Here is a 17,089-nt window from a genome sequence, read left to right on the forward strand (position 1 = left end):
TCACTGTCACTAAGCCCTTTATTGGCAAAGGTAAATGGCTTCTGATGACCATCACTCTTATGATGAGATTGTTCTTAAGCCATTCAGATTACAAAAACTTTATTTGGATCTGTATATGCCAACACCAGTTCATATAATAAAGCAATTCATTAAATCTTTAAAGCTTGTTCACATTTATCTATCAAATAATCTTCAAATGACTTTGAAGGGTTTAGAGTGTACTGAGAAAAAAATGTTTCTACCTGCATCTAAAATCTGCTTTACATGATTTTCTATTTATTTACTGCATGTTCTAATCTGAATGATGACTATAGTCTAACTTAAGGCATAAAATTGCTTCTTCCTGTATTAGAAATAGAAAGGGCTGAAGAAAAATAAATCTATTTTTACATGCAAACATACAAACATACAACAAAGTTGGCAGAACTGGTATATCCTTTATAGACTCTAGACTTACTGTCCCAACCCACATGTACACTAGCAGGTTGGATCCTTAGAGTAAGGATACCTATGTATTCTCCAGGGTTCTAAGGGTAACCCTAAGGGACTATGAAATTTTATCTAGTACTGTCTGTTTGAGCCCCTTTTCCAGTGTGTTTTCCTCAGTATCAATCATCAATTAATATCTCTTCAATATTAATAAGCAATTAACACCAGTTAGCTTTTACAGTGGGAAATTTATTAAAAAGATATAGCAATGATGAAAGTATAAAAATGTCCCCCTGAACCAGGAATAGTTTACTTTCTACCATTTTTGTTCCTAGGGAATCTGTTCAAACTTGAAACAATTGTTACAATGTCTTTAGCGCACCAAATTCACTTCCAAATGTAGCATAGTGCTGGATGAGTTGTTCCCTCACTGCAAGACTTGTAGTTTTCTACTGTTGAGCTAGGTCTCCTAGTTTGCACAGTGGGGCTGTGTTCTCCACTACTGGAAAGCTAGTATGGACTTCAGTGCTTGGACGTCTGGTGACTCTTTTAACCTTTTGAAGCTCACAAGGTTATGAATGAATCCATTCCGTTACCAACACTTATTCACTTTAGAACGGGAAATAATGAAACACAGCAGAGACAACAGTCATGCCATGTACTCATGGCTTCTTTTGGCCAAGGTGAAGAGAGTAGGCAATTTACTATCTCTATCTCTCCACTCTGAGACGTATAGTAGCCCTTAGTTACTACCAAGAGAAATGGCTGCTCAGCAGCCATTTTCTTCACCAGCTGGTCAGATGAAAACCGCCTTCTTGTCTTTCTCTGATAGAAATACGATCATAACTGCTGCATAAATCCAGTATTGAAAGCCACTAGCCACTTAACAAATAATCTGGAGCATCTTGAATTCTTGGCATTGTGTACTGATCCACTTTAGTTTGGAGTTGGATAGTTTATAACATTCATCTCTTCCTATTTCTCTTTTGTAACACCACTATGTGTGATACATACAAGCTACTAGAAAGCATTTCTGCCAACAAAATTAGACTGTGATGATGAACTCTAACCAATAATTATTTAAGGTGGTTTCTGAAAGCTTTCATTATAGATAAAGGAATCTTCTTTCATTCTCTAAAGTGTTGGAAATCAGTAAGGTATATGCTGTGAATTGCTTCTTGAACATATCACACTCACGTAAATGAGAACATTTGTATTCTTTATCATTATCAGATAGGACTATTTTCATATATTCAGAACAGAAAAAGAGGATTATACATGAAACCACAAATCTCTATTTTGTACAGCTTTCATTTTTAAAAAGAATATAATAAATTTAATGTCTTAGTTTCAAAACTGCTTTGATTGTGTCTGTTTGGTAGTGTGGTTAATTTTTTAATCTAACAATGATTCTATTTTTTTCTTTTCTTTTTTGGCATTCATGTTCCTAATCCTTTTCCTTCCAAATCCTGCCTCCTCCCCAAATGAAAACAAAACAAATCCTCCCTTATAAATAAGCACAGTCAAATAAAATAAGTCCAAGCATTAGCCATGTTCAAAAATATACACCTCAATCTGCTCCTTGAGTACCTTCACCTCTTTGATAAATGATGGGAAATGTTTAATCTGGAGGAGTCATTGCAATTTGATTTTAGTAGTTAAGTATTTCAAAGTTGTTTTTCTCTAGAATATTGTAATTATTGTATATATTGGTTCTGGTTCTTCTTCTTTCACTCTGCATCAATTAGGATGTCATCCTAGGTTTTCCGAATTTATCCTTTTCATAATATTCCATTACTTTCATAATTTGGTCAGCCATTCCACAACATGTACTCATACTGTCTCTAGTTCTTTGCTACAATAAAATGTGCTATTATGAATATTTTGTATGTGAGAGTTCTTTCCTTGGATCTCTTGGTGGGGGGATGTGGGGATGTATGTGTGTGTGATTTTTCTAGTAGTGATATTTTTGGTAGTTAGGTGACTTTTGGGGTACTCTTGCGCATACCTTTCAAGAATGGTTGGGTCAATTCTTTGTTCCGTCAACAGTGTGCCTCTCTTCTCATAGACCATCCAATTACTGTCATTCTCCATTTTTGTCACCTTTACGGAAACAAGGGGTATGAGGTAGCACCTCTGAGCTATTTTCATTTTTCTTATTATTAGTGATTTGGGACATTTTTTATGTGCTTTTGAGTTAGAATTTCTTTCTTTGAAAACTGCTGGTTTATATCCTTAGGTCATTTATCTATTGGAGGATGACTACCCTTATAAGCATCTGTCGCAACTGATTCTTCCATCCTTTTTCCATTGAAGAGTCACAAAAGTTAAATTTTTCCAAATTCATGTCTAGTTTGAAATGTTAGTTTTCTCAAGATGTGACTACTAGTTCTGTGAATAGTATGTTAAAAGGTCAAAGTGTACAGAAAGCAGGCCCCAGATTTTTGCTTATATTGTTCTGCTAATTCTTGAAATACACTGGAATCAGTTCTGATTAATATTGACCTTCCACCAATTGTAGGTGGGTCTGGACAAATTGAAGTTCACCTTTCTGTTGACACCAACTTCTTTATCAGGAAATCTCAAGATTCCCAAATATGAGTACTCTTTTTATTCCTTCTCCTGAGAGGTCTTTTTATAGTTGAACATTAAAGAACTGATCCTGGGCCCAAGAGACCACCTCCCTATGTGATTTGGTCTGGGTTTATTCCTGGGAGAGCCTGGCTTCTAATGAAAAGGTTCACATTCTTCCACTCATTAATTCCTCTTTCCAGTCCCCTAGGAACAAATTATTTAAAAATTTAGGCTGTAGCTCATGTCTAGGGTCTCCACAGAAGGACAGAGTAGAAAGATATTCAATGTTTAATATGAATCATGCATGGGATAAGTATTGATTTCCTATATATAAAGATAAAGCAAAGGACAGAAGAGGATCACAATACTCATAGAACAAATTAAAACAGAATTCAGTACCTTACACTCTCCTAGGAAGTAGATACTTACATATTCAACACAGGATAGACACTCACTAAAGAGGTGTAAGGAACAACAACAACAAAAAAGGCATACTGAACTCAGGCTCAGGGCTGCCTAGGCAGGATATGTATTTTATTCTCCATATGCTCATGGTTAGATGGTGGCTGGGATTGGGGAATAGGGAAAGACATCTTTCTCACACCTCATGGGAAGGGCCTTGAAGTAGTCTTGAAATTAATTTGAATCTGGGAGGAAAGAGCCCTGAGGTTTAAATATCTGCTGAGTCATCAGTTCTTGATTAGTAGCCAATCACCTCAAAGCACAAACCTCTCTCAATTCTGAGTCAGGAATATATGGTTAACTGGAAGTAGTCAGGGAATCTCTGTGCATGCTCTATGCTCATTGGGATCCATGTGTCCACTCCAAGCCACATTCTCCATTTTCACCATCGTTTCTTTACAAGTTCCAAAGAGTCCAGATGAGATAGGTCCATAAACAACTGATGGTGGTGTCATGCTGTTTTGGGAGTTTGTTTCAACTGCTATCTCTGACCCCATCTTTGTTTCCTAATGCTCATTCAATTGGAATTCACCTTCTCATATCAACTCTGCATTCCTCTTTCAGATGCATTCATCATTCATGAGTCCATGTAGGTCACAGGTATAACAGATGACAATTCTGCTTCTGTGTTGGTATCGTTCCAGTGTTGAACAATTGTTCAGAATGTATGGCCTCTGTTCCCTTGGTCTTTTATCTTCACAAATAGGACAATTTGTTTATGTTCCACTTTACAACAGATTCTCTTTACAGAGAATCTTAATCTTTGCCTTCAGATTTGGGTTATCGGTGTCACTCTCTTTTGTGCTTTTTAAAGCCCATACATGAGAGGATACTCTAGAACTGGTGAAATTAAGTCTTCCTAAAGCAAGCATTCCTGGGAACATTTGCAGTCCTACTCCATTTTACATACTATGTCCATCAACTTTTCAAAATCCAATGGAAGCTGGTACAGATTAATGTCAACTAAATGCCATTTTATATCTGGGCTTTTTATCAAGTCACATATCATTTCACATCTGCTTCTGTGAACTAATCCAATCATGCTGGAAAGTAATTTGGAACTACAATTAAAAAAAGATCCCTAACTGTGCATATTCTCTGACCCATCAATACCAATACTAGATATAAACCCCAAAGAGATCTGAGACAGAAGAAAAGGACTTATATGTACAAATAGCACTTTATGTTACAGCAAAGTACTAGACACAAACTGGGTGTTAATGACTAGGAAAAAAAACCCATGGCACATGAAAGTAATGGAATATTACTACCTCATAAGAATTGTACCCTCTCAAAGGCTCTCTCTTTGTCTTTCTCTCTCCCCAGGACAAGAGATCACAGACATGCACCACCACTGCCAGCTACTTTATATTTTCGATGGCCATCTCCCAAGCCTAGAATGGTCTCCTTTATCTCTGCTTCTTGGCTTCCCTTGCTTCCTTCAAACCTCAGCTCAAATCCCACCTTCCACAAGAAACTTCTCACTCTCCACATTCCCATCCCCCACTGTTAGCACTTTTCCTCTGAAATTACCTTTGAGGGAATTAAGAAGATTAGGACGGCAAGTAGTTAACTGTGGTAATTAAGTAAAACACATTTGACTCCATCTTGTGACTCAGTTCTAGAGCTAGCTCAGTTCCTTTTCTAGTTAATTATGGTTCTAGTCCAATTTATGTCTTGTGAGAAAACTTTATTAAATTGTGGGAATTGGGAGAGGACTTTGTCGCATTGTTTAAACCTAGCCCTGCAAGGCTGGGAAGCTGACCCACCTCTACGCATTGCTTAGAGACTCTTAACTAAGGTTATGCTGACCAGAAACTCACCCAAAGATTGATGCAAGGAATTTTTTTCACATTTGTACATCTCAAGCAACTCATATGTCTTATCTGGAAACTGGCCGCGTACTAATCAATCAGTTATTATTTCCATGTTCCCTTGATTGTACACAGATACTTGGGGGTGGAGTGTGAGAGACACTTTTTCTGATTTCACAGAATTACACCTGTTCACTCTACCCCTCCCAACTTGGAAAGTCCCTGATCTTTCCTCCAAATAGAAATCAGATCACCTGGTTTGTTTAATTAATTGGCCTTATTCGATTAGTTTTTTTAATATATACAAGTTTATCTCCAGCTGTACTTGGGGTCTAGGCCTTAACTGAGGAGCTGTGGTCTGCCTTTGTTGGACAATTTACATTGTTGTTTAACAAAGCTAAACGCGGAAGCTTGAACCTTGGTTTCCCATCTTTTCATCTTTCACCAGCCACGCCTTCCTATCTTTCTGGTACGTAGTTTGCATGTTATCTCCCTCATTAGAATGTGAGCACCTTTCCTACAAGGCTTGTTTTTACTTTTCTTTGTTGCCTCAATGCTTAACTGACTGCCTAATAAATGTTTGCTGATTGATAGACTGTCTGAGATCTTGAAAGGTCAGAAGACCCAGGAGAGTTTGCCAGCCACTGAGCTTTGTGAGGACTGCAGTGAACTTCAGGATCAAACCCAGTACTGAGTTGATGTGGCGAGTGAAGACACTGTCTGGCAAGCAAAGGAGCAACTCTGCCCATCAGGGGTGCCACATTTAGAAGTGGACTTGGTGGGGGAAATGCCTTGTAGCAACCACTTTAAGTCTGAGCCTCTTCTCCCCAGGGATCTAGGTGGTAGAGGGAAGAGTGTGCCCTGGGAAGTTTTTGGATTTTTTTAAACTTCCATTCTTACTACCGTATTTCCCCATGCATAAGACACACCTTAATTTTGGGGCCTGAAATTTGAAAAAAAAAAGTATTAAAGTTATTGAACTCAAGTTTTATTCATCATAAAATTCATACAACTAAAAAAAAAATAAAAAAAACAAAAAAAAAACAAAAAAAAAATTCATACAACTCCTCACCACTGTCAAAACTCCCATCCATTAGCTTGTCCTCATCTGTGTTTGATGACGAATCACTGTCTTCATATATTGCCTCCTCCTTAGTTCTATCTATGGCATTTGAAATGCCACACTTCTTAAATGACTTGACAATGATCTCAATCTTGATATCATCAGGATCTTTACACCCAGGTACAAACTTCTCCTATAGTTGGTTTCTTCACTCTTCCTGCTGGCGTCAAATTGTCCCCAGAAGACTTCATCCATTGGTTCCATTTGTCTCTCATGGCAGCTGTACGAAAATCTTTTCTGAGCCACTTCTGGGCAGAACGTGGCAAAACATAACCTAATATACTGGTAACAAATGCAAAACAATGAGCGCAAAGACAATAAGCATGGAAAAAGCGGGAAATGCAACTAAAAAAAAAATCTATAACCACTGTATAAGACGTACCCAGTTTTTAGACCCCAAATTTTTTGAAAAAAGGTACGTCTTATACATGGGGAAATACGGTATATCTTTTCTGCAAATATCCTTTTGCAAAACCTAATTGATATTAACTAGTTAAATTGATAGTGGGGTACTAATCAATAATATGAAGGATATATTAATTGTCACTGTCCATTGATAGTGGGGAGAACACACAGGCATGGGAGTTTGAACTGATAGCATTAAACCCTTTAGCTCTTCAGGGATACACCTAGAACCCTGAGGGGGTGATATGGATAGCTTACCCTGGAGATTCAACATACAAGTATACACATGATTTAGGAGACTAAGTGTGCTTGTGATTTGGGAGAACTAAGTCCAGAATCTGGTTACTATTTTGTTTTCAATTAATTAAAATCTGCCTTCTCTTTCTCCCACTCTCCCTTTCCATTGAGAAAAAAAAAATTCTGGTTAGAAACATTTAGAGTCAAGCAAATTAATTCTGGCACTGCAACATCTGGGAAAAAAAATGTCTATCTATACTTTGAGTCCATCATCTGTCCATTAGGAAGTGGGCAGCATGTTTCTTCACGAGTCCTCTGGAATCTGGTTGCCCATTTTATTGATCAGCTTTCCCAAGTCTTTCAAAGCTGCTTGACTTTACAATATTGTTGTTATATAAATTGTTCTGTTTCTGTTTACTTCACTCAGTATCGGTTCATATAAGTCTTCCTAGGTTTCTTTGAAACCATCCCCTTGATTATTTCTTACTACACAATAACATTTCATCATCTTCATTTACCATAACTGGTTTAGCCATTTTCCAGTTGATGGGTACTCTCCCGGTTTCCAATTCCTTGCCACCACACACATTGGGGTATAGATCGAGTAGTGGTTTGCTAGATCATAGGGTATACATGTTTAAAAACTTGGAGTATTGTTCCAAATTGTTTTCCATAATGGCTAGACCATTTTGCAGCTCCATGAATTGTAACAAATAATGTACCTGTTCTCCCACAGACAGCATTTGTCATTCTCTCTCTCTCTCTCTCTCTCTCTCTCTCTCTCTCTCTCTCTCACACACACACACACACATACATGCACACACACTTTCTTCCCTTCCTTCTCCTCCTCCCTCTTTGCCAATCTGATGGGTGTGAGGGGGAACTTCAGAATTGTTTTCATTTGTGTTTCTCTAATTATTGGTGCTTTAAAGCATTTAAAAAATATGACTTGATAACTTGAATTTCTTCCTCTGAACATTGTTCAAATCCTTTGACCATTTATCAATTGGGGAATGACTCTTATTCTTACAGATTTGAATCAGTTCTTTCTATATTAGAAATGATAACTTTATCAGAGGAATTTGCTGCAAAGACTCTCCACTCCCCTCTACCTGGTTCTCTTGTAATTTTCTCTTCCTTGATTTTTTTGGTGCAAAACCTTTTTAAATTTGTGTAATCAAAAATTATCTATTTTTATGTCCTGTGAACCTCTCTGTCTAGTCCTGTTTTGTCACGAACTCTTCCCCTATCCATAGATCTAACAGGTAATTTCTTCCTTGCTGCTTTAATTTGTTCATGACATTACTCTTTATGTCTAAGTAACTGAAGCTTATCTTGGTCTATGACGTGAGATGTTGGTCTATATTTAGCTTTTGCATTCTTTCTCCAATTTTTCCAGCAGTTTTTGTTCAATAGTGAATTCTTACTCTATTAACAAGGGTCTTTGGGTTTATCAAACATTAGGCTACTGTGCTTGTTTCTTCCTATATTGTATGACTAACTGATTAACTTCTCCATTTCTTAACCAGTACTAAATTCTTTTAATTACCGTTTCATATAGTTTGAGATCTAGTACTGCCAGGCTCCCTTCCTTCCCATTTTTTTTTCATTATTTTCCTTGAAATTCTTGACCTTTTGTTCACCTCAATGAATTTCATTATTATTTTTGTTCTACCAAAGTAATTCTTTAGTAGTTTGACTGATATGTCAGAATCTGGTTATATATTGAATTGGATTAAAAATTAATTGAATTAACAAAAAGATACCCTTGTCATGGCTTCTCTAGATACAGCATTAGGTCTAGAGTCAAGAAGATCTGAGTTCAAATCTGCCCTCAGGGACTTACTAGCTTGTGATCTTGTCACTCAAATCTGGACAAACTCTGTCTGCCTCAGTTTCCTCAACTGTAAAAATGGGGATAATAGAATCTACCTGAAAGGATTGGTTTGGGGAGTCAGTGAGATAATGATATTTGTAAAGTGCTTAGCACAATGCCTGGCATACATATTAGGTACTTGATAAATTATTCAGTTGTTTTTCAGTCATGTCTGACTCTTTGTGACTCCTTGTGGGATTTTTTTTGGGCGGGGGGGGGCAAAGGAATTGGAGTGGTTTGCCATTTCCTTCTCCAGATCATTTTACAGATGAGGAACTGAGGGAAACAGTTAAGTGACTTGTCCAGGGTCACATAGCTAGTAAGTGTCTGAGGTCAGATTTGAACTCAGGAAGTTAAGTCTTCCTGACTCCAGACCTGGCACTCTATCCTGCAAAACCTAGCTGATAAATTATTAGGTACTTATTAAGTACTTCAATAAATGGTTCTTTCCTTCCTTCTATCTACATCAAATCATCTCTAATTTTTGCAAACAGGTTTGTTCTAGGTATCCATGCTGGGGTCTTTCTAACTTCGTGTTAGTACAAAAAATGAGCCTCTGAGTCATTCCATTAATCTTCTCTCTTTTTTTTTCCATTTCAAATACTTGTATTTTTTTTTTTTTAGCAATCCTGTCACCTTGGTGACCAAATCTCCCATGTTTGTTTCCTAGAAAGACATGATACTTCTCCAGAAAAGTTTCCTAATGAAAATCTAAAATGGCCCTCTATGAGTGATGTGTCTAATTTCAGCCTTTCCCAGACGTGTTGCATTCCTGTTCAACTGAGGGGATCTTGCCTTGCCTTCACCTGCCCACATGTGAATTAGCTCTGTCACCTAGTTCCTATACTTCTCAAAGGCGAGTTGTTTCTTTCTGATATAACAACTCCTTTCAATCTCCTTGTTATCAGGCTTCTTTGTCTCATTGAAGCCTCTACTCACCTAAGCAACTCCTCAAAAGGGGGTGTACAAATAAGCTCTCAGGAACTATCTCTTCTTATTAATTAAATAATTGGCTCTGAACCCCAACCCAGTTATTTAATAAAGTGGAGAAAAAACCCCCTTTCTCCTAAGTATTTGCTCATCTATATCTACAACTAATCTATATCTATTTATATAGAACCCTTTATTCCCTCAGGTTTAAATAAACATCGTTATACCATTTCTATACCATTTGTTAACATGGTAACAAACTATAAAACAAAGACTTAAATAACTATTTACAATTCACTGTGAGGAGGATCACAGCCAGTCACTTTTAATGATCACTGCAACTGCTAACTCTTTAATTCTGGAAACATGGTATCACCATTCAGGGTATCAATTAAAGTTTTCTTCTCAGTTGTTTTCTTCATGTTTTTCTGAAAGATGAGTTAAAAGCCCAATTCTCTCAGGAAATAAGTTCTTATAGTCCTTTTCCTTTATCCCCTTTTCAGCAAATATGGCTCATCCAAAATAAGTTAACCTCTTTTCCACAGAATCTTCATAGAAATGGCAGTCAATTGTTACTGTTTAAGATCCTGTTGTCTTTAAAAGGCACAGTAGCAGTATCTCTAGAATCTGTTTGAGAGAGGCTATGGAAGTTAGTGTTACATTGTACTAATATTTCTTCCCATGACCTAGGAGTCCATCCCAGTATTCAAAGCTTCATGAGCCGAGGGGAGGTACATGGAATGGTGGTGGTGATGGGGTCCCATTCTAGTCTTCTCTTTTGATTTTGAAGGCACAGAATCAATATTGCCCTTATAGACAAGCTGTGAAGCAAGGTCAAGGTGCAACTATCAGCTCAGATCCAGAACTTAAGGTGGGAACTACTCAGGAAGAGGCAACAGTGACAAGGATGAAATTTTACCCATCACTCAGGATAGAATTAATCCCATTTCCTCCACATGCTTTTCTTCTCAGCTTTCAGACTCGCCCTGGGTTTCTTCTGTCTCCTAAAATCCCTAGGAGACAATATAGTATTACTAGAAAGAACCTTTTCAGCTGGGAGCCAGAAGATGTGAATTGTAGCTAGTTTCATCTGTGTCACTTATTAGCATTATGACCTTAGGTAGGTTTCTTAAGTAAGGGGCCATTTTCTAAACCAAACAAAGCAATTTTTGTTTTTTACTTAGCTCTAATATCTAAGGGTGGTGCAGTGGATAAAATACCAGGACTGGAGTCAGGAAGACATGTCTTCCTGAGTTCAAATCTGGCCTCAGATCAAACTTAGCCCTGTTTGCCTCAGTTCCCCATCTGTAAAATGGGCTGGAGAAGGAAATGGCAAAGTACTCTAGTATCTTTGCCAAAAAAACCCCAAATAGGGTCATGAAAAGTCAGACATGACCAAAGCAACTAACTGAACAACAACCACAACTAAATTTTGAACCATACTTTCTTCAGGTCACCTTAAGAGCAATTGAGGGATACATGAGGGCTGTGAATAGGCTGCAGAATGTTACTAATGAAGGACTGCACAAGAGAAACACAATTATAAAATATTATTAAATAAATGTATGACTGGAATAGGAAGTGGGCTAATGATATATCCAAAGAGAAGGATGACCAATGGACCTTCCATGTACTCCTTTGGTATCTGTACAATGTCAAGAGATCTAAAGGCCTGAGTATGGAGGGTAAATTCCCTGTGAAGAATCTATAAGAAGTCATGAACAGAATAAGGTATAGGTGGTTTGTGACCTTTGCTGCCAGAGGGAGTACCCATACAGATTAAATCACAGATCTAATATCAATGGGTCTGTTACAATTTCAGTAGAGTAGTACTCTAGAAAAGGTAAACATTGAAGGTACAAGGCAGAAAGAAGACTCTTTTAAAAATATTTTTAAGTTTTAAGAAGTAAAGATCCATAAGGATTAAAGCATGGCATGGTTATAGTATAACAATGAGAAGAACTACCACTGGGTAGGCCCATAAAGGCTATTGTAGTTACTAGTAGTAGGTTATGTCAGTACTCCTCCAGTAATGAGTCTCCCTGTTCCAGACTCAAATATTCATTTGGATAATATTTTTCCCCAATTACATGTAAAAACGATTTTGAATATTCATTTTTAAAAATTTTGAGTTCCAAATCCTCTCCTCTCTCTCCTCCCCCCTCCTTGATACAGCAAGTAAATTGATAAAGGTTATCCATGTGTAATCATGCAAAACCACATTTCCATATTAGTCATGTAATGAAAGAAGACAGACCAAAAAAACTCAGGAAAAAAATAAAGTGAAAATGGTGTGCTTCGATCTGCATTCAGACTCTATCAGTTTTTTCTTTGGAAGTGGATAGCATTTTTCATCATAAGTCCTTTGGAATTGTCTTGGATCATTGCATTGCTGAGAAGAGCTAAGTTATTCACAGCTGATCATTGCCTAATATTGTTGTAACCGGGTAAATGTTCTCCCAGTTCTGCTCACTTCACTATGCATCAGTTTGTGTAAGTCTTTCCAGGTTTTTCTGAAATCATCCTGTTTGTCATTTCTTATAGCACAGTAGTATTCCATTGCACTCATAAACCAACTTGTTCACCAGTTCTCCAATTGAAGGACATCCCCTCAATTTCCCATTCTTTGCTACCACAAAAAGAGCTGCTATAAATATTTTTGTACAAATAGGTCCTTCTAAGCATTCATTTGGACTAGGCTCAGTCCTTGGGTAAATGGGTTTCTATTGAGAGGGGATAGGCTCCTCTTTCTCACTCTCTTTGGCTTCTTAATTCCCCCACCCCTACCTCCACTCCCACTACCCTGGAGAAAAAATTTACTGATTAGCTTAGGTTATGACTCATGTCTAGGATTTACTCCAAAGGAGTAAGTAAAAAGGTATTCAATATACAATGATTCAAGTATTGTACAAGTCTTTTATGCCTATACATAAAAGAAGTGCTGAACATAAGACTTAACGGCATGAAGTAACAACAGGATTCAATAGCTTAACTTATGACTATTGTTACAATCTACTAATAGGCTGATACTTAAACCTCACCTATTTCAGGACTATTATTTAGACTTTTTATATTTTACCTCATCTCTGCACTGTCCAAACAATTCCTGTTATATGTAGGCTGGTAAAACACTCTGGGCATGTGTTTTAGATGTCATATCCTCCTGGCTCCATGGAAATTGGGTTAGGGGACACAGCAAGCTGCCTTTTTCACCATCCTACTCTTAGAAAGTAGCTCCAAGCATTCCTGACACTATTAGAAGCTGGAAAGGAAGAACCACTTGAGGTTAGGGTTGTTCCATTTAAACAACCATTGAATCACCAGATTTTTGGCCTCTGACTTTTTATCATTCCAAAGTGCAAGCCCTTTAGTCCTGAATCACACAATGTTGGAAGCAGGTCCCAAAGCTCCCACAAGGTTGACCAGAACCCAAATGGCAACTCTAGGAATGTTTCATGGGATAGGTGAATTTAACCTCTGCTACAATAGAAATGTTTTTTCAGACTAGTAAAAATTTTGTCAAGGAATATTGGTTGGAAAATACTCCCACCATAGAATCATAAAACTATGGCAAAAAGTTCAGTGATAATTTGGTCCAACCTTTTAACTTTACAGAAGAGGAAATGAAGGTCTGGAGAAGTTAACTGACTTTGGATAGGTCAAACAGGGCACTGTGTACATAGCAGAGTTTAGAATCAAACCCAGGTGCTCTAACACCAAGTGTAATATTCTTTCCATTGTGGAATCACTAAATTGAAGATTTGGATCTTCTGCCTGCAAGCCCATTGTTCTTTCCACTCCCCCACTCTCTCAGACTCCAGCTTGGTTTAGCTATTCAACACTGCTATTCTCATTCCAGATGGGGATCCAGGGAACTCATTTGTGCCTTTTGAGAGCCTGATGAAGTATGACTATCCCATGGCAGTTCCTTCAACTAGGCTTTCAAGTTCTAAATTTCCCACTTCAACTCAATTCTCAAGCAACATCAAGTTAGCTCCTATGGCTTTGGAAGAACCTTAAGTAGCTCAGACTTTCAGCTATAAATCCATTCCCTGATAATTTTTTCATAAGGACCTTCCTCAGCATAACACGATAAGGAAAGATACTAGAGCGCTTTCTAAGCTCTAGCAGGGAGTGGGGAGGACAGCTCAGTATCAGATTTCAGAAAAAGGAGCCTGGACTAGGGATAAGGAACTCTGTCACCATGGATCAAAACTAAGCACTCGGCTACACACAGAACAGTACTTTGAGTCTCCCAACAAATATCCTCTTTTCTCTTTAAAGCACTGAAGGCCCTGCCTACTGAGGGAATGAGTGAGTGAGCCAACTTCATGTTTCAGCACAAGTCTTTGCAACAAGGAAGGTCAAGCATCTCCCAGAATCACAGCGACACATACATTCCCCACCCCCCCACCCCCCCCCCGCCATACCTACACTCACACCCACACATCCCTTCCCCCCTCACCTTACTAAACCCCAAGGATTTTCCAGTTTCCATTTCTTTAAGAATGAACTGACTCACGAATGCGCACGCGCAGTTCTTCCCTCCTGACCAGCTAGAGACCCAACCCTTCGCTCCTACTGAGCGGCCCCGCCCCTGCCATCTAGTAGGCCAATAGGTAGCAAGCGTGGAGGCGGGGCCTGAGGGAGGGTGGCAGGGGCATTCTCCAGGTTCCTTCGCTTACACTCGCTGTGTTGTGGTCACGTGGCCGGCTCTGGCTCTGGGCGCGGCGCTTGTTTTGGTTTCTTGCTGGCTCGCTGGGCCCGCGGGCCAGGTGCTGGGTGGGCTGATTTCCTACCCCAGCCGCAGGTCTCGCCTGCACCCCAGCCACCAACCCCTAGCTTCCCTGTTCTTTTGGAGCCGGCTCGCGCCATGCCGCTCCTCCGCTACAGGAAGGTGGGGCTCCTAGGATACCACTTGGTAGGTGAGTTATTGCAGCGCGCACGGAACTGGAGGAAGCGCAGCTGCCCCCGGGAGCTTAATGCTGTTGAGGTCTGTAGGTGGATGTCCCCAGGGGCTGATCGTACAGTAAGCGCGGGCACGCAGGGGTTAGTAACCAAGATGGTGACTCACTTTTGGAGTGTGAGCTGTCTCAGGTGCGTTGGGGGTTTAGCTGCCCGGGAGTGCGCATCTTCCATCCCCTGCGGGCCTAGAACGATTAAGCAGCGGCTCAAAATGCCCTGGGGAGAACTAGGTGGTGAGAGGAAGGGTTGGGGTGGGGATGGGGTTGGACCACTGGATCCAACATTGCCTACCTAGGTTGCTGGCTTCCTATGGCTGGATCCGGTATTCCTCACGCCGAAGAGACTGCTAGCTCTCCTCCAGGGGGACTTTGGGAATCAAAGCCCTTCCCCCACCCCTATCCCAAGGGGTTTTGATTCAAGCTGGTCCCCTTAGTACTGGAGCTCTGTTGGGGTATGGGGGAGAGGAATATTTTGCACATTTCCCTCAGGGAAAACATCCTTGGCTCATCAATTTCTGGAAGTCAAGTTCTTCGAAGCCTTTCGACCTCACAGTGCTAAGCAGTTAATTGGAGTGTATCTTAGGGGCAGGGCTGTGTAGAGTGTGTCGGTAGATGTGCAGTAGATTCTTCTGGGTCCCACTGATTTATCTGGATTCTCCCATGCAGTGTAATGATCTTGATGGACCCTTAACCTCAATCTTCCACCTCTTTTTGTTCAGCGTTGGAGGTGGGAATTAGAGGTTTGGAAAAGGGCTGATGGATTGGGTCTCCAGGCTCTGTGACTAACACAGCCCCTCCTCTCCCTCCCAACTTTTTCTGCTCTTTAGACACTCCTTCCCTCTTCCCCAACCACTCAGAGATCCATCACCATTCTTTAAAAATATTTGTTGAGAGATTCAAAGTACTGTTCTGTGTGTAGCTGAGTCCTTAGTCACCCACCAGTCTCCCCAGTTTACAGCAAAACCCGGATTACTGTCAAGAATAAGTTTCATCTACACTTTGTGGACACAGCAGGACAGGTACCGTTTGGAGAGGAAGCTACTGAGTGTAATAGCTCTGTCCCTGAGGGAGGTGATGTGTTACAGCTTCTCTGCCTGTTCAGTTGAGAAGAATGAAAAAATAAAGTGTCAATCCCCAAAAATTACCTTGTATTTATTTTGTATATAATTATATGTGTATATATTTTATCTCCCTCTGCCCTCCTCTCATAAAATGTAAATTTCTTGAGGACTGGGACTTTCATTTTTACCTTTGCACTCACAGAGCCTACCAGTATATGTTGCATAGTTGTCACTTAATAAATGCTTGTTTTTTGATTGATTAAAAGTGCTAAACCCTTTCTGAATCTTATATTTCTTTTATCTGCTCCATGAGAAACCAAAAACCTTGTTAATTTGAAGTGGCTTGGGTGGGGAAGGCCCCCAGAATGTAGGTCTACAAGCACTGAGTTGGCTGAGGAGGTTTTGGATAGTGTCTATCCCGTACTGTGGGCAGGGGTGATGGTCTCTGTGTTTCCTGTCAGAATGAGTATATATCATCCTGCTCCATTCCTTCATCACTGAGGTCCATTGCTACTTGCTGATGTACTCTTATCATCTCTCTGCTAAGGTAAGTGACTAGGATGAAGGAGGGAGGAAGGGCAGAAGGGCTCGGGACTGACCTGAGGGCTAATGTTACAGCAACTTCTTGCCTCTGAGGCTTCTAAGCCATCAAGAGTCTGCATCACAAACTATATAAATGGGAAAACCCAGTGAGTGATCCATTAAAGATTAAGCCAAAATGTCTTATCACTGTCATGGGAAAGGCAAGTTTCCCTAAGGAGCTGTAGTTTAGTCAGGAGGCCACAAAGTAGATTATATTATGGACTGTTCTGGTAGGGAAAAGTGCTAGCCATGGGGTCCGGGGGATTTGTTCTGTAAAATTTGGATCCAGTCAAAGGGCTGAACTTGAGGACCTAGAAGGCCACATGTAGCCTCGAGGCTGAAGGTTCTCCATCCCTGGTCCAGATCATTCCCAATGAAGGAGAGGTAGCTTAGATGGACTCAGGCTAGTTGAAAGGAAACAGGTGCTTGAGGTGTAGAAAAGTGACAGTTTTTTGATTGCAGGGTGCCTGGGGGAGGGGAAAACAAGGTAGATCTTTCTTCATGATGTGGTAAATGAACCACACCAACTCTGTGGGTTGGAAAGAATGCTGGACTGGGAGCTGGATGTGTTATGGTTCTAGCTCTGACACTCATGAACTATATGAATTTGGGCATGTAATTTTAACCTTTGA

This window comes from Trichosurus vulpecula, chromosome 5 (genome assembly GCF_011100635.1).
Source record: "Trichosurus vulpecula isolate mTriVul1 chromosome 5, mTriVul1.pri, whole genome shotgun sequence".
Classification (NCBI taxonomy): Eukaryota; Metazoa; Chordata; class Mammalia; order Diprotodontia; family Phalangeridae; genus Trichosurus; species Trichosurus vulpecula.